Here is a 23,588-nt window from a genome sequence, read left to right as displayed (position 1 = left end):
GATGTCTCTGATTAATTAATTTGGAAAGGTCTAGCACCTTCCCATACACATTGTATTGCTGAGAATGGTTGTCATTCATAGTAATCATTTTACAATATTTTTGTTACTTTTCATACAATACATTTCATTTTGCACGAGCTCATGGATGTCTTTCCAGGTTTTTGTGACAGAATCCTGCTCATCTTTTCTTATAACACAATAGTATTCCAATATAATCACATGCTACATTTTATTTAGTCATTTCCTAAATGAGTCAATCCCCTCAAATTCTAATTCTTTGCCCTGAGAAAAGAGCTGCCTATAAATATTTTTTGTACATATAGATACTTTTCCTTTTTTTTTTTTTTTTAATCTCTTTTGGGATACAAATCTAGTAGTGGTATTGCTAGCTAAAAGGCCATGCATAGTTTTATAGCTCTTTGGGCATAGTTGCAAATAACTCTCTAGAATGTTTGAATAAGTTTGCAACTACACCTACAATTAATGTCTCATTTTTCCCACACACCCTCCACCCTTTGTCATTTTCCTTTTCTGTCATATTGGTCAACTTCATATGCATGTGGTAGTATTTTAGAATTGTGTTAATGTGCATTTCTGCAACCAATAGTTATCTATAACTATAGATCATTTATTTATTGGGGAATGGATCTTATTTTTATAAGTTTGATCCATTGAAAAATGGGGCTATTTTTCAAAGAAACTTGTTTTAATTTTTTTCACAATTATTCCTGATAACTGTTTTTCCTCCCTGCTTATTCTATTCATTTTCTTCTTTCACCTTTTCCCTTCTCAAAAGTGTTTTGCTTCTGATTACTCCTTCCCAATTTACCCTACTTGCTATTTCCTCCTCCCTTATCTCTCTTTCATGCTACTATCCTGTAAGATAACTTAGATTTATAGATTTCTATAAACAATTGAGTGTGTATGCTTTTTCCCTCTTTGAGACAATTCTGATTAGAGTAAGGTTCACTCACTCCTTCTTATGTTCCCTCTCTTCCCCTCTATTGTAAAAGCTTTTTCTTGCTTCTTTCAAGTATGATAATTTACTCCATTCTACATGCTTTCCCCCTTTCTCCCAGCACATTTTTCTCTCATCCCTTAATTTTATTCTTTTAGATATTATCCCTTCGATTACCTGCCATCTAGGGGAGAGGGTGGGGGGAAGGAGGGGAAAGTTGGAATAGAAGTTTTTGCAAGGGTCAATGTTGAAAAATTACCCACACATCTGTTTTGTATACAAAAAGCTATAAAAAAAAAGATATTATCCCTTCACATTCAATTAACACCTGTACCCTTTGTCTATATATATATTTATATATCTTTTAACTGACCCAATAGTAAGAAAGTTCTTTTGAGTTGCAAATATCATTTCATGTAGGAATATAAACACTATAACCTTATTAAGTCCCTTATTATTTTCTTTATTGTTTACCTTTTTTTGCTTCTCTAAAGTCTTGTATTTAAACGTCAAATTTTCTATCCAGCTCTGGTCTTTTTAGAAAGATTGTTTGAAAGTCCTTTATTTTGTTGAATATTTTCACCTGAAGGATTATATTCCATTTTGCTTGGTAGGTGATTCTTGGCTTGGTTATAATTCTAGCTCCTTTGCCTTATAGAATATTATATTTCAAGTCCTTTGATCTTCTAATGTAGAAAATGCTAAATCTTGTGTTATTTTAACTGTGGTTTAAAAATACTCAAATTGTTTCTTTATGTCTATTTGCAATATTTTCTTTCACTTTGAAATTCTAGCATTTGGCTATAATATTTCTAAGAGTTTCCATTTGGGGATTTTTTTCAGGTGATCAGTGGATTCTTTTAATTTCTATTTTACTATCTAGTTCTAGAATATCAGAGTATTTTTGGGGGATAGTTTCTTGAAAATGATGTCTAGCTTTTTTTTATTTTTGAATGATTACTTTCAGGTAGCACAATAATTTTTAAATTATTTCTTCTGTATCTATTTTCTCAGCTGTTTTTCCAATGTGTTATTTCACAGTCTTCTATTTCTTCATTCTTTGATTTTGTCTTATTGTTTCTTGATTTCTCAAAAAGTCATTAACTTCCATTTGCTCACTTCTAATTTTTTTTTTCTGAGACAATTGGGGTTAAGTGATATGTTCAGGGTCACACAGCTGAGGACAGATTTGAACTCAGGTCCCCCTGACTTCAATTTTAATTTTTAAGGAATTTTCTTCACTGAGCTTTTGTACCTCCCTTTCCATTTGGCCAATTCTACTTTTAAAGGAGTTGTTTATGTCTGTGGATTTTTTCCATTTGGCCAATTCTACTTTTTAGGACATTCTTCTCCTCATTGATTTTTGTACTTACTTTACCATTTTCTCTAATCTGTTTTTAAGGTGTCATTTTCTTCAGTATTTTTTGTATCTCTTTTACAAAGCTGTTGACTTGTTTTTCATGATTTTCTTGCATCGCTCTAAATTCTATTTCTAATTCTTTCTCTTGGTTTTCTTGATTTTCAAAATCCTTTTTGATGTTTTCCAAAGCCAAGCCCAATTCTTATTTTTCTAGAAAACTTTGTATGTAGGAATTTTGATTTCATTATTTTCTGAGTATGTGTTTTGATCTTTCCTGTGAATATAATAACTTTCTAAAATCAGAATCTTTTTCTTTTGTTTGCTTTTTTTCCCCCTCAGTCTATTATTTGACTTTTAACTTATTTTAAAATAGGACTCTGCTTCCAGGGAGGAAGGTGCATTGTCCCAAGGTTCAGGATTTTTAAAAAATTGTTTTTAGAGCTATTTTTAGGGACTTCTAAGTTTTCAGTTCTTCCAAGGTGGTATGATGTAAGGAGATGTATATTTACTAGTTTTCTGGCCCGTGCTTTGGTCTGTGAATGACCACAAACATTGTTTTCTGCCCAAGAGCTGTGAGGAGAGTCCCCATTCCACTATAGCTGGAAGCTCTGATGTCCTAGTACTCTTCCTCACCCTGAGAATGCTATTCAGGACTATGACTTAAACCAAATCTGGAAAATGTAAATTCTCTCTTACTATTAACAAAGAAACCTTTGTAATCTCCTTCTGACCATTTGTTTGAACCTCTTACCATCTGTGGGCTGAGAGCTCCAGAAGTAGCTGCTGCAGTTGCTAATTGAATGGCTCCCAAGGCCTGATTCTGGTTTACTGTGATGGGGGTTATGTTGGTCTGGCCTGCACCAGACTGGGTTCCACTCTCATCCAGGTGTGTTAGACCTTTCTTTCCCACCTCTTAAGTTATCCTGGGCTGCAAAATTATTTCAATCCATCTTTTTTTGTGGGTTCTGCAGCTCTAGAATTTGTATAGAGTCATTATTTAAAGGTATTTGCAATGGTTTAGGGGAAAGTTCAAATGATTCCCAGCTCAAATGACTCCTATTATAATAATAATAAATTATTATCCACCATCTTGGCTTTGCCTTCTACATGATTTCTTAAAGTCTCCATACTTGAATTTCAACTTTCATTTGGTCATTTTTGTTTTTTCCCTTTCTGTTCGAAAGTTGTTGTTTGCAGGAAAATCAGAAATAAGACAAAAATTGGTTATTTCTGTGCCTGGCACATAGAAATCAGTTATTAAAAGCTAATTAATTGATTGGTTCTACTTAATAATACATATAATCTGATCTTGATATATGTCTATCTAATGCCTTATTATTTGTGAGCTGCTGGGAAAAATAACTTTGACTTTTTGAATTTCCAAAACTGTAAAATGAAGAGGTTGAGCTAGAAGATCTTAATATTCCTATCTATGAAATTCTTTAAGTCCATGATTTTATAGCAGATTCCACTTAAAATTTTATTTTAAAATTTCATAAAGTATGAAAAGACCTACAATTTTCAAAATAAATTTTATTGATAACTCAGTAATTTTTAGCTTCCCTTATACCTATCTTCCTCCTGCATCACAATCTCAGAGCTGAAGTGTTTCTTTTAACAATACAAAAAAGCACTCAAGGAAAAAAAATAAACTTCATACAGTAATCAGTTCTAGCAATTTATGTGACATTCTGCTTTCATAATTTGCAGCCTCCCAGCCAATAGAAGGCTATGTTTTATCATTTCCTTTTTATATAATCATATAGTTTTGTTTTTAAAGCAAATATTAATTTTAAAGCTAGTATAAAAATAATAAATACTATGTGATCACAGATTTAAACTTTTCTTCCTCTCTTCCATCCACATCCTTCCCTAGACAGCAAGCAATCTAATATATATTAAATATATATAATTTTTCTATACATATTTCCACAAATATGCTACACAAAAAAGGCAGACCAAAAAAGGAAAAAATAATGAGAAAGAAAACAAACAACAAGTAAACAATAGCAAAAAGGTGAAAATATTATATTATGATCCATACTCAATTCCCACAGTCCTTTTTCTGGATGAAGATGGATCTCTCCAACCCAAGTCTATTGAAATTGCTCTGAATCACCTCATTATTGAAAATAGCCCTATCCATCAGAATGATAACAGATTTTATAAATGTCATATTCTTTTCTCTATCCAAGTTTTCTTCTTAATTACATTTTTTGCAACTTTTTGTTTGTGTATGTACCTCCTGAGAATTGTTTTCTCTTTTTTATTAAAGCTTATTATTTTCAAAACATATGCATGAATAATTTTTCAACATTAACTCTTGCAAACCTAGTTTTCCAATTTTATGCCCTTCCCCTCACCTCTTCTCCTAGATGGCAAGTAATTCGATATATATTAAACATGGTAAAATATATGTTAAATCAAATATAGGCATCTATATTTATACAATTATCTTGCTGCACAAGGAAAATCAAACTAAAAAGGAAAAAATGTGAAAGAAAATAAAATGCAAACAAACAACAAGAAAGAGTGAACATACTATCTTGTAATCCACACTCAGTTCCCATAGTCCTCTCTCTGGGTGTAGATGGCTCTCTTCAACACAAGACATTGTTGAAAAGAGCCACGTCCATCAGAATTGATCATTGTATAATTTTGTTGTTGTCATGTACAATGATCTCCTGGTTCTGCTCACTTAACTTAGCAGTAGTTCATGTAAGTCTTCCAGGCTTGTTTGAAATCATCCTGCTGATCGTTTCTAAACAGAACAATAATATTCCATAATATTCATATGCCATAATCTATTTTTCCCCAATGAATATATATATGAAAATATATATATATATTTAACTTTAATAGCTTTTTATTTACAAGTTATATGCATGGGTAATTTTACAGCATTGACAATTGCGAAACCTTTTGTTCCAATTTTTCCCCTCCTTCTCCCCACCCTCTCCCCTAGATGGCAGGATGACCAGTAGATGTTAAATATATTAAAGTATAAATTAAATACAAAATAAGTATAGATGACCAAGCCATTATTTTGCTGTATAGAAAGAATTGGACTTTGAAATATTGTACAATTAACCTGTGTAGGAAATCCAAAATGCAGGCAGGCAAAAATATAGGGATTGGGAACTCAACGTAATGGTTCTTAGTCATCTCCGAGAATTCTTTCACTGAGTGTAGCTGGTTCAGTTCATTACTGCTCCATTGGAACTGATGTGGTTCATCTCATTGCTGAGGATGGCCAGGTCCATCAGAATTGATCATCATTTAGTATTGTTGTTGAAGTATATAATGATCTCCTGGCCCTGCTCGTTTCACCCAGCATCAGTTTGTGTAAGTCTCTCCAGGCCTTTCTGAAATCATTCTGTTGGTCATTTCTTACTGAACAATAATATTCCATAATATTCATATACCACAATTTATTCAGCCATTCTCCAATTGATGGGCATCCACTCAGTTTCCAGTTTCTGGCCACTACAAAGAGGGCTGCCACAAACATTCGTGCACATACAGGTCCCTTTCCCTTCTTTAAGATCTCTTTGGATATAAACCCAGTAGAAACACTGCTGGATCAAAGGATATGCACAGTTTGATAACTTTTTGAACATAGTTCCAAATTGCTCTCCAGAATGGCAGGATGTATTCACAATTCCATCAACAATGTATTAGTATCGATGGAAGTGGATCTCTTCGATAAAGGGAGCCTTAATTGATTAAAGATGGACAGAAGCAGCTACACCCAGAGAAAGAACAATGGGAAATGAATATAAACTGCTTGCATTTTTGTTTTTCTTCCCGGGTTATTTATACCTTCTGAATTCAATTCTCCCTGTGCAACAAGAAAACTGTTCGGTTCTGCACACATATATTGTATCTAGGATATACTGCAACCCATTCAACATGTAAAGAACTCTTGCCATCTGGGGGAGGGGGTGGAGGGAGGGAGGGGAAAAATCGGAAGAGAAGTGAATGCAAGGGATAATGCTGTAAAAAATTACCCTGGCATGCGTTCTATCAATAAAAACTTATTAAAAAAAAAAGAAAAAAAAAAAACCAATGTATTAGTATCCCTGTTTTCCCACATCCCCTCCAACATTCTGCATTATCTTTCCCTGTCATTCTAACCATTCTGACAGGTGTGTATAGTGGTATCTCAGAATTGTCTTAATTTGCATTTCTCTGATTAATTATGATTTGGAGCATCTTTTCATATGCATATGTCATAATTTATTCAGCCATTCTCCCATTGATGGGCATCCATTCAGTTTCCAGTTTCTTGCCACTACAAAAAGGGCTGCCACAAACATTTTTGCACATGTGGGTCCCTTTCCCTCCTTTAAGATATCTTTAGGATATAAGCCCCATCAAAACACTGCTGGGTCAAAGGGTATTCAGTTTGATAACATTTTGGGCATAGTTCCAAATTGCTCTCCAGAATGATTAGATCAATTCACAACTCTACCAGCAATGTATTAGTGCCCTTGTTTTCCCATATCCCCTCCAACATTTGACATTATCTTTTCCTGTCATCTTAGACAATCTGAGAGGTGTGTAGTGGTATCTCAGAGTTGTCTTAATTTGCATTCTGAGAATTGTTTTCTACTGAGGCATATTATCTCAAACATATCCTTTGGAATAAGATTCCTTTGTAAAATTGATATCACCTGAAGTAAACATAAACCACTACTTTTCCTCAGTTTTTTTTTTTTTTTTTGCCTTTTTTTTTTTTTTTTTTTGAGGAGGGAGAGGAGAATACAATTGTTCATTAATTGATAAGTTAAACATTCTCTATTTGCAATGGTCTGTATATGATGACTACTTTATTAAAAGGTTTTATCTGATTGAAATGCAAGTTTTAATTGATACAACCTTGGGAATTGCCTAAGAGTTTTCTCTGATAGACAAGAAAGCAATGGACATTGGGTTTTGCTGTATGCCTTTTAAAGCTCTGGTCAAGATATTATTTAACATTTGTAGCTTTTTAGAGTTTGAAAAGTGCTTAACATGTCATTTTATTTTATCCTCACAATAATCTGAAGGGCAAATGTTATTATCAGTCAAACTTTACAGATGAAGAAACTGAGACAGACAAAGACTATGTGACTCATCCTTGCCCACGGTCTCACAGCTAGAAGCAGAATTTGAGCTGATGTCTTCTTGACCCTAGATCCAGCACTCTTTCTACTGTACTATGTGAAAGAAGCTACAATTAGTTCTTTATACCCCCATGTAGATGACTTTGCATGTTTTATGTCTTTATCTTTCTTGCTTGCAGTGGGTATGTGATTAATTACTTCAGGATCTTCCTTTACTCATTACCTCTTGATTTGTTGATTCCTCAACTCTAGTTTTTCATCTATACTGCATGGCAGTTTGTAAAAACAAAGACAAAACTGGACATTTTTGGTTCTTGGAATTATTTTCTTTTTATTAGAAAGTCACAATCTGTTTTCCTGTTTAATGATAGACAAACACTATTTTCCCAGCCATGAATGAGTTCTTCAGGGTACCCTGTGACTATAGGCAAATGGAAAAGAGAAATGAGACAAAGGGTCCAGGTCATTGCAGACAAAAGCACATCATTGCAGGGAAAAGTAGTTCTGGCCACCACTGTCTCTTAGCTAGTCCCATTGACTATATTCCCTGCAGAAAATGGCCTATTTTGCCTGCAGAGGTAACAACATAATGTGTTTTGTAAAATAATGACTATAAGAGTACTCTGCTTTTCATGTATATAAATATAAGCATGATCAATAATGATTCCTGAAAAGTATTATGAAGTAAAGGGACTATATTGCAACTTGGGATACTTAATTTTGAAGACTGGGTCAATCAATCACACTTTTATGAAATAACTGCTATGTGACAGTCATCATGTTAGTTGATGGGAATAGAACTACAAATAGTGAAACAATCTTGATTCTCAAGAGGATACAAATCATTCACATATTGACATTTATAATAACATTTACAAAACAATGAATCAATGTCTGTCTTTGGCTGGTAACTTTTCATTCTTTAGGTCTCTGTTTTTTTACTTTTTTTAATGAAGAATTTGGATGGATTCTTTATTATTTTCCCACTCATCCACACACATACATATATCTATATACACACACACATACACCTACATGCAGATATACCCATATATGTTCACATACATACAACACACACATATATGTGCGTGTATATAGAAATATATACATGCATTTATCCTATGTAAACATTCATCTAAAATATTAATATTGTTAATATTGTTTCATTAATATGACTGACATATAATGTGAGATTGGTTTTAAATCTGATATAGCTAGGTCACCTTCATTTGCTTTTTTGTCCATTAATTCCTTTGACATTCTTACCTTTTATTCTTCCACATGAATTTTTTTTTGTTTTGGTCAGCAAAATAGTTTCTTGGGAGTTTGATTGGCATAGCAATAAATAAATAGATTAGTTTAGATTATATTGTAGTATATATATGCTTGCTCTATCCAAGAGCATTTGATATTTTTCCAGTTGTTTAGATCTGACTTTATTTGTGTTGAAAATGTTTTGTAGTTTTGCTCATTTAGTTTCTGATTTTTCCTTGGCAGATAGATTCCCAAACATTTTGTACTATTGACAATTATTTAAAATGGAAATTCTCTTTGTATTTCTTAAGATTGGATTTTATTAGTGATGCATTAAAATGCTGATAATTTATGTGAATTTATTTTGTATACTGCAAATTTGCTAAAATTGTGGGTTATTTGTAATAATTTTTTAGTTGATTCTTTAGCATTCTCTAAGTATACCAGCATATCATCTGAATCATCTGCACAGAGTGATAATTTGGTTTCCTCATTACTTACTTTAATTCCTTTAATTTCTCTTTCTTCTCTTATTGCCAAAGCTTGCATTTCTAATACAATATTGAATAGTAATGTGATAGTGGGTAACCTTGTTTCACCCCTGATCTTATTAGGGATGATTCCAGTTTGTCCCCTTTATATATGATGCTTGCTGATGGTTTTAAATAGTTGGTATTGACTATTTTAAAGAAAAGTCCATTTATTCCTGTACTCTCAAGTGTTTTTAATAGGAATGAATGTTGCATTTTATCAAATGCTTTTTCTGCATCTATTGAGATAATCATGTTTTTTGTTAGTTTGGTTATTGATATAGTCAATTATGCTAGTAGTTTTCCTAATATTGAAACAGCCTTGCATTCCTAGTATAAATCCTGCTTGGTCATGGGGTATTATTCTGGGAATGACTTTCTTCAATCTTTTTGCTAATATTTTATTTAAGATTTTTGCATCAATATTCATTAGGGAAATTGATTTATAACTGTCTTTCTCTGTTTTCATTCTACCTGATTTAAGTATCAGTAACATATCTGTGTCATAAAAGAAGTTTGGTAGGACTCCTTCTTTCCCTATTTTTTCAAATAGTTTATATAATATTGGAGTTAATTGTTTTTTAACTGTTTGGTAGAATTCACATGTAAATTCATCTGGCTCTAGAGATTTTTTTCTTAGGGAGTTGATTAATAGCTTGTCCTATTTTATTTTCCAAAATGGGACTATTTAAATAATTTATTTCTTCTGTTAATCTAGATAATCTATGTTTTTGTAGGTATTCTTCCATTTCCCTTACGTTATTAAATTTATTTGCATAAACTTGGGCAAATTAACTAGTAATTATTCCTCTCATTTTCTCTCCATTTGGAAAGTTCTCCTTTTTAATTTTTGAGACTAAAATTTTGATTTTCCTTTTTCCTTTTTCTAATCAAATTAATTAAAGATTTATCTATTTTGTTGTTTTTTTTTCATAAAAAACTCAGTTTTATTTATTAATGCAATAGTTCTTTACTTTCAATTTTATTATTCTCTACTTTTATTTTTAGAATTTCAAGTTTAGTGTTTGACTGGGGTTTTTAATTTGTTCTGTTTTCATTGGTCTTTTCTTTCTCTATTTTATGCAAGTAAGCATCTAGAGATATGAAATTCCCCATTATTACTGCTTTGGCAGCATCCCACAAATTTTGGCATGTTGTCTCATTATTGTCATTCTCTTGGATGAAATTATTAATTGTGTATATGATTTGGTGTTTTACCCATTCATTTTTTAGGATGAGATTATTTAGTTTCCAATTATTTTTTGGTCTATTTTCCCCTGGTCTTCTATTGAATGTAATTTTTTTTGCATCGTGATCTGAAAGAAATACATTTACTATTTTTGCCTCTTCTGCATTTGATTTTGAGGTCTTTATGTCCTAATATATGGTCAATTTTTGTATAGGTGTTTTGAACTGCTGAGAAGAAAGTGTACTCCTTTCTGTATCCATTCAATTTTCTCCAAAGATCTTTCATACCTAACTTTTCTAGTACTGTATTTACCTCCTTGACTTCTTTATTATTTATTTTTGGGTTTGATTTATCTAGTTCTGAGAGAGCAAGATTGAGATTTCCCACTATTATAGTTTCGCTGTCTATTTCTTCTTGCAGCTCTCTTAACTTCTCCTTTAGGAATTTAGATAATATACCACTTGGTATATATATGTTTTTATTGTTATTGCTTCATTATATATGGTACCCTTTAGCAAGATATAGTTTCCTTCCTTTTCTCTTTTAATTAGATCAATTTTTTGCTTTTACTTGTTCTGAGATCAGGATGGCTCCTCCTCTTATTTTTTTTTATTTCACCTAAAGCGTAATAGATTCTGGTCCAACCTTTTACCTTAACTCTGTATGTATCACTCTGCTTTAAATGTGTTTCTTGTAACCAGCATATTGTAGGGTTCTGGCTTTTAATCTGGTCTGCTATCTGCTTCTGCTTTATGGGAGAGTTGACCCCATTCACATTTATGGTTAAAGCTACTAATTCTGTATTTCCTGCCATCTTATTTTTCCCAAATTATAATTTTTTTTCCTTTCCCCCTTTTCCTCTTCCTCAGTATTTTACTTATGAGCACTACTTGTCTCAAGCAGTCCTTCCTCTTTAGAGCCCCTCCTACTTTCTTATACTTTTCCCCTACAATTTCTGTTTTTTCTTCTATTCAGTTTACCCTGTTTCTTTTCCCTCTTTACCTTCCACTTTCTTATTAGGTGAGAGAAATTTCTGTGTCAAATCAAATACATTTAATATTCTCTCTTTGAGCCAAATCTGATGAGAGTAAGATTCACAGAATGTTCATCTCCTTCTCTTCTTTCCCTAAATTATAAAAGGTTTTCTTTGTCTCTTCATGAGATGTATTTTCACTCATTTTACCTCCACTTTCCTCTTTTTTTCAGTACAATCTTCTTTCTATCTCTTTCTTGTTTATGTTATAACAGTAAAACCAAATTATACATTCATTTTCTATGTATATCCATGACAGAGATACAGTTCTCAAAAGTTCTTTTCTTTTTACCTTTTTATGCTTCTTTTGAGTTCTAGGTTTGGAAGTTTAAAATTTTTGTTCAATTCTGATCTTTTCATCCGAAATAAATGGAATTCATCTGTTTTGTTGAATGTCCATCATCTTCCCTGAAAGAAAATGCTCAGTTTAGCAGGGTAGTTCATTCTTGGCTACATTCTAAGTTTCCTTGCCTTTTGAAATATCAGATTCCAGGCTCTTCTATCCTTTCAACTGGAAGCTGTTAGATCTTGATTAATCCGATTTGTGTCTCCTTGGTATTTGTTTTTTTTTTTTTTTTTTTTTGGCTGCTTGTAATATTTTTTTCCTTGATCTCATAGTTTTGAACCTTCTGATTTTATAGCAGTTCTCTTTGATGATTTCCTGAAAAATAATGTCTAGGCTCTTCTTTTCCTCATGGTTTTCATGAAGTCCAGTAATCCTTAGATTGTCTCTCTTAGGTCTATTTCCCAGGTCAGTTATTTTCCCAAGTAGTTATTTTACATTTTCTTCTATTTTTCCTTTTTTTTTTTTTTTTTTTTTTTTGTTTTTGCTTGACTGACTCTTGATGTCTCATTGATTCATTCATTTCCATTTCTTCAGTTCCAATCTTTAATGAATAGTTTTCTTCATTTATTTTTTTAAAACTTTTTTTTGGGGTATTTGTCCAATTGAAATTTTAGATAAGTTGTTTTGTTATATGGATTTTTTAATGCATTTCACAAATTCTGTTTTTTAAGGTGTTATTTTCTTTTTCTATTTCACAAATTCTGTTTTTCAGGGTCTTGTTTTCTTTTTCATTTTGTCAAATCTATTTGTTAAGGGATTATATGCTTTTCCCATTTCATTAAGCCTATATTGTAATGAATTTTCTTCATATAATTTCTGTGTTTCCTTTTCCAAATCCTCTTGTAAGTTCTCATTTCTCATCTCCATTTTCTTCTAGCTCTCTTTTAAGATGTTCTTAATTTCTTCTAGGAGAGCCCTGTATGATGGGGATCAATTCATATCATCCATTGAGGCTTCATTTAGAGATAATCTGCTTTTAGTCTCCTCAAGGTTTGAAATCTGATCTTCTCTTTCAGCAGATACACTATAGTCAGAGTCCTTTTTGCTTTTTTGCTCTTTTTTTTAAGTTGAGATCTGTTTTTAGGGCAAGAGAGATTGTCCAAACTTCCTCTACAAGCAGCAGCTGCAGTGGTGACTCACTCCTAGTGCTGGGTAGATGTGGCCAGGTCCCATGAAATTCTGGCATTTTGTGGTTTACTATTTACCTTTGGTGTTTGTGTTGGATGTTTTATAACTTTTCTGCTGATCTTCTGACTTGCAACCAGGGCAGAGTAGCCAACACTATTGTTGATTCCTCCCTGTAGATTCTCCAGCATGGATGTCTCACCACCTGGTTTGGGCACTTCTTGCATTGGCATTTGTGCTTAGCCTGCTTGAGCTTGGCCCATCTCCCTCTGTGCCTGATTGAAACAGACCTTTTCTGGTGATCTTCAAAATTGTCTTCTGCTGGTAATTTGTTGCATTCCCAATATTTGTGGATTCTGCCAGTCCAGAGCTAATTCAGAGGCTGGATTTACTACTTAGGTTGAGGGTTGAGGGAAGAGATTAGAAAGAAACTTGTGTCCTCTCTGCCATCTTAGCTCCACCCCCCAAATTTATATCTTGAAGCAGGATTTTAAAGATCTAGCCTAACCCATTCATTTTTCAGATGAAGAAACATGGGACTATAAACGTTCAATGACTACCAGAAAGTCATATGACAAAAGGGCATCAAAAATAGAATTAGAAACTATATTCTATGACATATATCTATTTACTTTCCCATTATGATACCTTTTGTAAGTTGCTTCAATTGGTTTTGGTTTAATAGCTCAAACTTATTTTTCCATGGATTTTCTTTATAAAATTCCTTTTGAATATGCTTAAAGAAGCTTGGTGACTGGGAATGTCTTTTTGGGGACCCATGTAAGTTCTATATTAGTTGTATTATATCCAATGAGATACATCAGGATACATAGGATTAAAACTGATCTTTCCTTTTTCTTTTTTGTGACATGGCAAAGTTTGAAGGTCTCTGTAATTCTTATGTGTACAAATTTACCAGAGGTCATTGTTTAGTAACTGTCAATCTTTACCCACTGGAAATGAAATGCAAGACAAAAGAGATCATATCTATTTACTCATGCAGAATTCTATTCAATTCACCAGTCCCCTTCATAAATTCTTTCTGCATTTCAGAAGCACAGAGATATGTGCAAGAGTATATAACAACTAAGTAGATAAAACTCCCTCCCCGCCCCAAACATACATGATTAAATTAGACACAAAAGAGAAAGGAGGATTTTCTCCCTCCTTTTTTGTTACTTTAAAAAAATTCTATAGACTCAAAATAATATTTTGACAACAAATGTTAATTTTAGTGTTTTCATCTGAAAATAAGCAACTCACAGATTTCAGACTTTGAATTACTATTGAATATTTTAAACATTTTTGAAAAGTTATTTTCTAAGCCTCTGGCTGCATGTATAAAAAAACAGATACATTGAAATATTTTTTATCTGAAACTTGCATTTGTAGTCTTAATTTGCCAATCTTCCCACATCATGCAAATTTCTAACTAAATATATGGATACTGTATTATGTTTTTAGAGCCAGAAATCATAAGCTTTGCAAACAGAAAATGGGAATTCCAGAGTATAGAGACTTTGTCCTTTCTTTTTCTCTTTTTCAATGATCTCATGACAAAAGTATATTTGAAAAGGGATATTAATGGTACATACATTTTAAATTGGTTGATTTTAAATTTAATGATCCCCTCTTCTTCTCCCCACCACTGCTCATAGTGTCTCTAAAGCACTCAAAACCCAGATGGGAGATTACTCCAACTACCGACTTTGATTTAGATACAAATAACAGTAGGTAACTGAAAAAGAGACTATAATTAAGGGAGATGAAGCTGTTGTATTGTTCATTAGTTTAAGAGTCCAGGTGTTTTTCAGGGAAGTAACAGAGTTTAATATAACATACACCTGTTATTACTTTCATTCCTTCCCAGTGACAATACAGGAACTGTTTCTTGACAATTTTGTCTTTACTCCCCCAGTCTTCAATAAATTTCCACACATAATTTTTATCCTGTACTTCTTCTGTTTTTCCTTTTATTTATTTATTTTTGACTTGACCTATAATTTTATCAATGACAAGAGTTTCTTACAATTCAGATCATTGCTTTTTCTGCAATTTCATTTTTAGAGAATTGACTAGGTTCCTGAGGTTATGTATTTGTAACTGAGTCCCAAAAGTAGCATGTATCCAGAGTCTTTTTCTCTGATGTATTTATCTAACTACAACATTATTTTGCCTTCCCCTGGGATCAATAAAAAAATTATTTAATGTAAAAAATTCTAGATCCTGAAACATTACAATAAATTTTTTACTTTTAGGTCTTAGAACTATTTTATACCAGTTCATCAGAGAATTCAAAAACGTGAACTTTATAGATATATCTAATTATAGATAATTATGGAAGACCAACCAACTTTCCTATTAATCCCTGTCTTCTTTTTTAAAAAAAATGTGCATACATTTTCCCTCACATCTCCCTCAATCCTCTGAAAAGAAAAAATACAATAAATATAGACAATCTATATCACATAAGCACAAAAAATTAAAAAAAAAACAAATGCTCACCTTGCTCCCACCAAAATTGTATTTCTTATTCTGCATATTAGTTCATCATCTCTATCATGAGATGGACAGCTTTAAATTTCTCTGAAATTGTGATTAATAATTTACTTGCTTAAAGTTCTCAAGTCTTCAGTTCATTTGTCTTTCAAAACTGCCTTTATATATATGTGTATATATATATATATATATATATATATATATATATATATATATATATATACACACACACACACATGTATATGTATATATATACATACATATATACTACATGTATATGTATATATACATCTATTACATATATTTATGTATATATATATTACATATATTTGTAATAGATTAAATTGTTCTGGTTTTGTTTACTTAAATCAGTTCATACAATTTTTTCAGTGTTTTTGTAGTCATCTATTTCCTCTTATAATAGCACAATAGTATCCCATGACATTTATATACTACAGTTTCTCCAGTTGTTTCTAGAACTGATGGGCACTCCTTCAGTTTTCAGTTTTTCAACATCACACAGACAGACAGACAGACACACACACATATTGTACATATAGGACCTTTCCCTACTTTTTTGATCTTTTGAGGAAAGGACCATCAATAGTATACCTGGAACAAAGTTTAGCATTTATTAACTTTTTATATGTAATTCTAAATTTGTTTCTAATATAAACTATTGTCCAATATTGTTACATTGACATTGATAAGATTGTTTCATTTTTTTCTCTGATTCACCAGAGTCACACAACGAATAAGTGTCTGGATTCAAATTTGTACTTGATTCTTCCTGATACTGGGCTGAGTAATTTCTTCACTGAATCACTCAATTGTTTACAGGGAGTTTCCCCAGTTTCTAGTTTCACTGCCAGTAAGGAACAGAGTGTGAGAGAGACAAGTCAATCTTTTTTTGTTTATGTACTGACACATTCATTCTTTTGGTTTACAGTCTATTTGGGGCTTCTTCATTATTCAAGTGCAAGCCCCCTCATTCATAAGTCATACACATGCTTATTGCTCCCGTGTAGTTGCCAAGAATTAGGACAAAAATAAGCATGGGGGAATCTCCTTGTGATACATTCAACCTAAAAATGCCACTTCATTTTTCCAGTTACCAAATTCTATTGCTATTCAAAGTAGCTTTATACTTGAAAGTAGTGATTTCCATTTAGGAATTTATGAATGCTTTCTGAGTTTGTTACAATGGTTCAAAGAGTTTGCACTAAAAAATTTTTATGGTGTCTTAAGTAATAAATAATTGCCCAGTGATGTTACAAACATATTTTTCCCCTTCATGACAAGTGAAGGTTTGAAATATATTTGTTTCCTCAGTGATTTAAATTCCTCTCATGCTCACAACAATTTGAATATTAGTGTAGCAATTATATCAAACTTTAACAGCTTACCACTAAAGTGCAATGTATTCTTACAGTTTCTCAACCTTATTATGTTGTTTCCAAATCAACACAAGGATTTGATATTTTATCATAAACCACTGGATGTCTAGACACATTACATACTATCATTTGCATTCTGTACAATGCACCAGAGTAGCTCCCTCATTCCTTTTACCCTGTAATTGTTCCTCATCAGCTGGGCAATCATGTGACGAGGATATTATGAATGTTTGCATTCTTGCAGCACAAATGTCAGGCTGTTTGAAAACCATGATCACTGGGTATGTGCTATCTTGAAACAATCACAGATGTCCTGCTGTAACAAAACTTATACTACCCTCTCAGTGCAGCAATAAGGCTGCTTTTCAATTTAAAGTTATTCTTTATTGCTATATTGCTATTGTTTCACCTAGCAGATTTTTAAATGAATTAGTTGGCAACTCTGGTGAGTCATTTTGTCAGGTTTCTATGTGATTGGAGCTAGTATATCAGAAAAGAAAAAGATAAAATTTGGACACATTCTTTAATTATAGAGACTGGTTTATATAAGTTCTGTTTAAAATGAAGTGATATATTTAATTGACCACTAAATATATTTATTATTTAATATAAAGCCAATCAATATTCAGCAATTTAAAAAATTATAATAAACTATTCTTCAGTATGTAATAAGCTATTCACTATTATTGACTAATTAGGGACCTTAAAATTTTAAAAAGTGTATTTCATCTCTCAGCAAGAGAATTTGTGAAATCCTCCAATCATTTTCTATTACATATTTGTATGAGCAAGCATTTTCATTTTCTTCTTGTATAAAATCAAAATACATAAAGTCATTGTGGAACTAGATTTAAGACTGTGTTGGTATTGAGTCAAATATTGCAAACCTTTGTTAAGTAAAATGTTCAAAATTGAAATTAAATTTATATGATTGTTGTATTTTTATGCTAGCATTTTTCATGAAAGTTATATCCAACAAAAATGGCAAAATAAAGAAATATAACATGATTTCCTGTAGAATATATTACTATTAAATGTCATTTTATTAAATATTATACCATACAAATAGCATAAATACTAATAAAGTTAACAAATATGAAATAGCACATAATAGCTATTATTAAATGTGATTATATGTGTTGGAATCTTTACAAACTGTTAAACAGTTTGCTCTCACCCAGAGAGAACCATCATATATTATATTTTAAAGAAGAAAAACACCACATATACTAATGAGAATCATATTATATAAAGGCAAATAAATATTAGTAAAATAAAGAAATATATGATATCTTGAAGAAAATAGTTACTATTAGTAATTAGCAATAATAATTAGCAAATGTAATAGCTACAATTTCATATCATATTAGATTCCTTTTCATACTATTATATATCATATTATATTTCTTTATTTTGCAATAGCTACATTGCTTCTTTTAATTTTTACAGAATGTCCCACTTAATATTTGCAATTATTTTATAAACATTAAAATTTTATTTTTAGATTTTTATAATTATGGGAAGAATAAAAGTTCATGTTTTATAATTACATAAATTTTAAAAATTTTTGCACAGAATTATAGTGGTAGTTATTTTGAGCACTTAATGAATAAATATAAAAGAATATCTGTAGAGCATTGGAGCTCTGAAAAGGTGTAATTGAATCTAAGACAGCAGAGTATTTAAGGCTAATTACTCACTCAATGTGTGATAATGGTTCTATAAACATATGGTGATAAGATGACTCTCCTCATTATTGGTGCTTGCTGAATGTGTTGTGATGAGGTAATCAGAGGCAAGTATTAGAGGGCTGCGGGAGATGGTCAGACTCTCTCTGCCGAAGTATGATAAGGAGAAAAGACTTCAGGCTCCAGACTACTGAGTCCAGGATTCATCTTTAATAAGCCTCATAGCAGCTTGCCTGCTTCCATCACTTCTCCTCCTAAAGTCTAAAGACTTTGATGCATCCTAACTCTGACTGATCCTGAGTCCCTCTAGGGAGCTAGTCCAGACATTATAAATATCCTAAATTCTATGGATTATCTTGGAGTTCATAACACATTTTTGTTTGTTTGCTTAAAGAAGTTTGAAGAGCAATAGAACCATTGTTTTAAAGGAAATTATTCCCTTATAATCACTAAATACTGAAGAAAATCTTTGATAGCCTCTGGTTAAGTTCCCTTGTTTGGCATATTAAGTTTGAAGAGGTTATAATATATCCAAAGTTGCACAGAAAGTTAGTGGTATCCTGATTTACATTCCAATGCTCCTACCAATCCTAGTAATATTGGCACAAACCTTGAGACTTCAATTATCACAAACAAATTTATCTAGTGCTATTTTCTGTATGAGAGACACTATAGTATGACCTGCAAGAATGCATATGATATGAATGTTAGATATTTTACTAGTGGAAGTTCACCATCTGTAATAATTGTTTTTCCCTATCTATAGAATTTATGCCCTATCATTTCTATGTGGAATGCTAGTGCAGTTGTAAGTAATACTCTTTAAGCAGTGAGTATTGATTACTCACCTCTTCAGTAACTTGTATTTTATGTATATATTTATATTATATGTATATGTACGTGTGAGCAGATAGATGGTGAAGTGGATAAGTGATCCACCTGAAGTCAAGAAGACTCATATTCTTGAATTCCATCTGGCCTCAAAAAATTATTAAATGTATGTCTCTGGGCAAGTCAGTTAACTCTGCTTGCCTCAGTTTCCTCATTGACAGAATGAACTGAGCAAGGAAAATGTCAAACCACTCCATAATATCTGCCAAGAAAACCCCAAATATAGTCATAAAAAAATCAGATATGATTGAAAAATGGCTAACAACAAAATATATGTTTATAACTATACATATATACCTATATACATTCACAAGAAATTGATCATCTATATATCCATCCTCCCATCCCTATCTCTCTCTGTCTCTATCTCTCTGTCTCTGTCTCTGTCTCTCTGTCTCTCTCCCTCTCTGCCTCTTTCTCTCTCTTTCTAGATCTGTTTATCTTTATACAGGCATGTGATATAGGCAAGTGTCCCCTGCTAGAATATGCGCTTCTTGAGGTCAGAGAGTATTTTGTTGTTTATGTGTCTAGTACCTAGCATGGAATAGAAAATAAAGACTTGCTGATTTGATTGATAAATATCATACAAATTATGGGGGTTTTCTAATATGCTTTCCTCATCATATTGATTGGGACAAATGACTCATCAATTTGTAAATAGTTAAGTAGATAGGGTTGGCAGATAAGATAAGTACAACAAGGGAGGAAATTTTAATTGAATCTAGCTGTAAATAGGCTTGCTCAGTTTTGGTAAATGCTGAAGCTACGCAACCCTGAAGCAAAGGCTTATAAGAAAAAGAACTAGAAGAGACCTTAGGGATATTCTAGTCTAATCCTCTCATTGTACAGATGAGGAAACAGATTCAGACTGAGGATCAGTAGTAGCCCAAAAGGGCATAGCAAATGCATAGAAAGGAATAGAAATTTGTAAGATTTTAAGGTGAAAAGTCTTAATGAAAGGATCCCATTGTTCTTGTTGGATTCAGAACCATGAGTATCACACTGTTATTTTAAAAGCAAAAATGAGAAATAAGTTTCTTTCCTTACCTGGGGAAGAGCTTAAATTTAGGCAAATTCCTGATTGTAATGAAACCTGTGACCAAAGAGAAGGCATGATGGAAAGATTTTCTAGAACAATTTTCTAGACCATATAGAATTTTCCAGTGCTGAAGATAGTCCTTAATATAACAATAACAACAACAAAATTAAAATTGATTTTTTGGAATTTGACTCAGGAGGACAAAAGGAACAAATACATCAGATTCTCAGTAGATTATTCAGACTTTTAAATTAGGAAATCAATCCTATTATAGAAACCTTATTTATAAAATTAGAAAAGAAATAAGCATCTATTAAATGCTTTCTACATACCAAGCTAAGCGTATTACAAATATCATCTCATTTGTTCCTTATAACAATCCTAGGAAGTAATGCTGTGGCTAATTTTTTTTCTTTTTTCTTTTTATTGAGGCAATTGGGGTCAAGTGACTTGCCAAGGGTCACACAGCTAGGAAGTGTTAAGTGTCTGAAATCAGATTTGAACTCAGGTCCTCCTGATTTCAGGGCTGGTGCTCTATGCACTCTGCCATCCAGCTGCCCCTGCTATTGTTAATTCCATTTAGTGTTTAAGAGACTGAGGCAGACAGAGGTTACGTGATTTTCCTAGGATCACACAGTAAGTATCAGATGCTATATTTGAACTTAGGTCTTCCTGTCTCTAGATCTACCCCTCTTCCTACTGGGGTCACCTAGTTGAATGAGAACTAGAAGCTTCCAGAATTTTTTGCAGGTTACATTTGGATGTTTTAAGGTGAAATGAATTTATTTTTTCACTTTCTAAAGTGACTCAAATAGTTAAAATATTTTCATTATTAAAATGCCTTCTTTAATATTGCATGATATCACATACTTTTAGAATATTTTATTACCAAATCATTGTTCTTTCCATGGCTTTAATCACCACTTTGTGCAATTTATGTTGAAATATATCTTCTGAAACTCATTATATTTTTGTTTTATAGGCACATTATGATCATTTGTATTTTGAGGATATCAATAGAATAATAAACCTTAGAACTCTACACAACAATTTAGACACTTGAAGTTATTGTTGCAGCCAATTAGATAGCAAACAAACCTTTTCAAGGTACAAACATCTTTAATTAAAAAACTATTCTTAATTTAATGGAAGAAAGCATAAAACAAAGCAAGCAGGATTAATAACCATCTTATTAATTATTTACTCACAAAAATCAGTGATATACACTTCCTTTCAGGTCCAGTTTCATTGTCTATTTTACTACTTTAGAGCATTCTAGTTCTGAATACCAGTCAACCTAATGTACAATTTACCTCAAATCATTTAATTTTTCAACCTCCAAAACTCTTTGCCATTTTTCCAATCTAAATTGGAATCTATTTCAGACTTATTCCCCCCACTGACCTTCCAACCTTGCCATTCAACCTGCTCTGTTATACAGCAAACACAGAATTGATTATCTGGACAAATGATTTTTTAAAACCACTAAACACATATTAATCCTTATAATTTACATCAGAATGATGTTGAATTAACCTTAGCTTTGGAACACTTGGGTTCAAATCCTTTCCTTGATGTTGACTGCTGGTATTTGGGAGAAAATCACTTTTTTTGCCCTTAATTTTCTCATCTATAAAATGAGGGGTTTGAACTATATGGCTTCTGAGCTTTCTTCTAATTCTATATCTATGATTTTTTTTTGTATTGTATAACTTTTTTTTTAATTATAGCTTTTTATTTACAAGATATATGCATGGGTAATTTTTCAGCACTGACAATTGCAAAACCTTTTGTTCCAACTTTTGCCCTCCTTTCCCTCCACCTCTTCCCCTAGATGGCAGGTTAACCAATATATATTAAATATGTTAAATTATAAATTAATTATAATTATATCTATGATTTTCTAAAGTGGATACTATGGATAAAGTTATTTCCAGAGACACCAGAAAAAGATAAAAATAAAATTAAACATTCCTGACCTTGAAGCCCATATAATATATTGGGGACTTCTAATTTTTTTAATGTAAAATAATTACAAAATAAAATGTGTATGATGGGGAGCATTACCAACTGGGAAAATTAGGAAAGGCTTTATACAGGAAATAGACCTTGAGCTAAGACAAGACGGGAATAAAGGCTTTCCAGAATGGGAAGGAAGAAGGAAGATATGATGAGAATGGGGGTGGGATGAGTGAGCCTGAGCAAAGACATAGCAGAAGAAGGTAGATTGTTGTATAGACTTTTTTTAGATTTATTTGTAAATATGGTCATACTCACTTTTTTTGGCATGTAAAATGGCATAACATGTCTTATCTAAAAATAGAGACTAAAAGGACAAATGAAAAAAATCTAGACATTTAGAAAAATCTAAAATGATTAATATGTAAATATACAGAGATGGCATATAGTCGAAAAAGTATTTGATAAACATAGCCAAACCAAACCATACTCTGGATGTACTACTCAGTATTCTCAAATGCTCTGATTAATTTTGAAGTTCCTTTCTGTACTACAGATCAAAATCTATTGATGCCCCCCCTTTTTTTGCACAACTCTTGTCATTTTTTTGGTAAACAAAACAAATTTGTAAACAAATTTACAGTTATATGCTAGTAAAACTGAGGAATTGAAGAAAATGGATGATTACCTACAAAAATACAAAATACTTATAGTAACAGAACCCAAAATATAGATTTCGACCTATCCAGCCTCAGAAAATGAAAATGAACAGAAACATTAAGGAATTGTAAAAAGGAAAAATAACAAGAAAAACAAAGCTCATTTCCAGATGTGTTAACAGATTAATTTTATTAAACACTTAAAGAGCAGTTAATATCTATGTTATAAGTTAATTATTCTTAAAAATGGAGAAATTTAGTCTCTCCCAAACTCTTTTTGTTGTTGAGAAATACATGACCCTAACACATAAACTAGGGAGAGATTTAAGCAAACCAATATCATAAGTGAATATCCACAGAAAAATCTGTAAAATGAATTCTAGCTAAAAAGACTATACAGCAATGTGTATGTGTATATTCCTATCCGATTTTTGCTTTTGTAGTATAAATCTAATTTGGTAGTAGTGTTACATGTATACATGCATGCACACACACGTGTGTATATAGTTACTACATATAGTTTTATATACCAAATTAGATTCATACCTTAGAA

Source organism: Antechinus flavipes, chromosome 4 (genome assembly GCF_016432865.1).
Source record: "Antechinus flavipes isolate AdamAnt ecotype Samford, QLD, Australia chromosome 4, AdamAnt_v2, whole genome shotgun sequence".
In the NCBI taxonomy this organism is placed as follows: domain Eukaryota; kingdom Metazoa; phylum Chordata; class Mammalia; order Dasyuromorphia; family Dasyuridae; genus Antechinus; species Antechinus flavipes.
The sequence above is the reverse complement of the archived record's forward strand: the minus strand, read 5'-3'. Positions refer to the sequence as shown.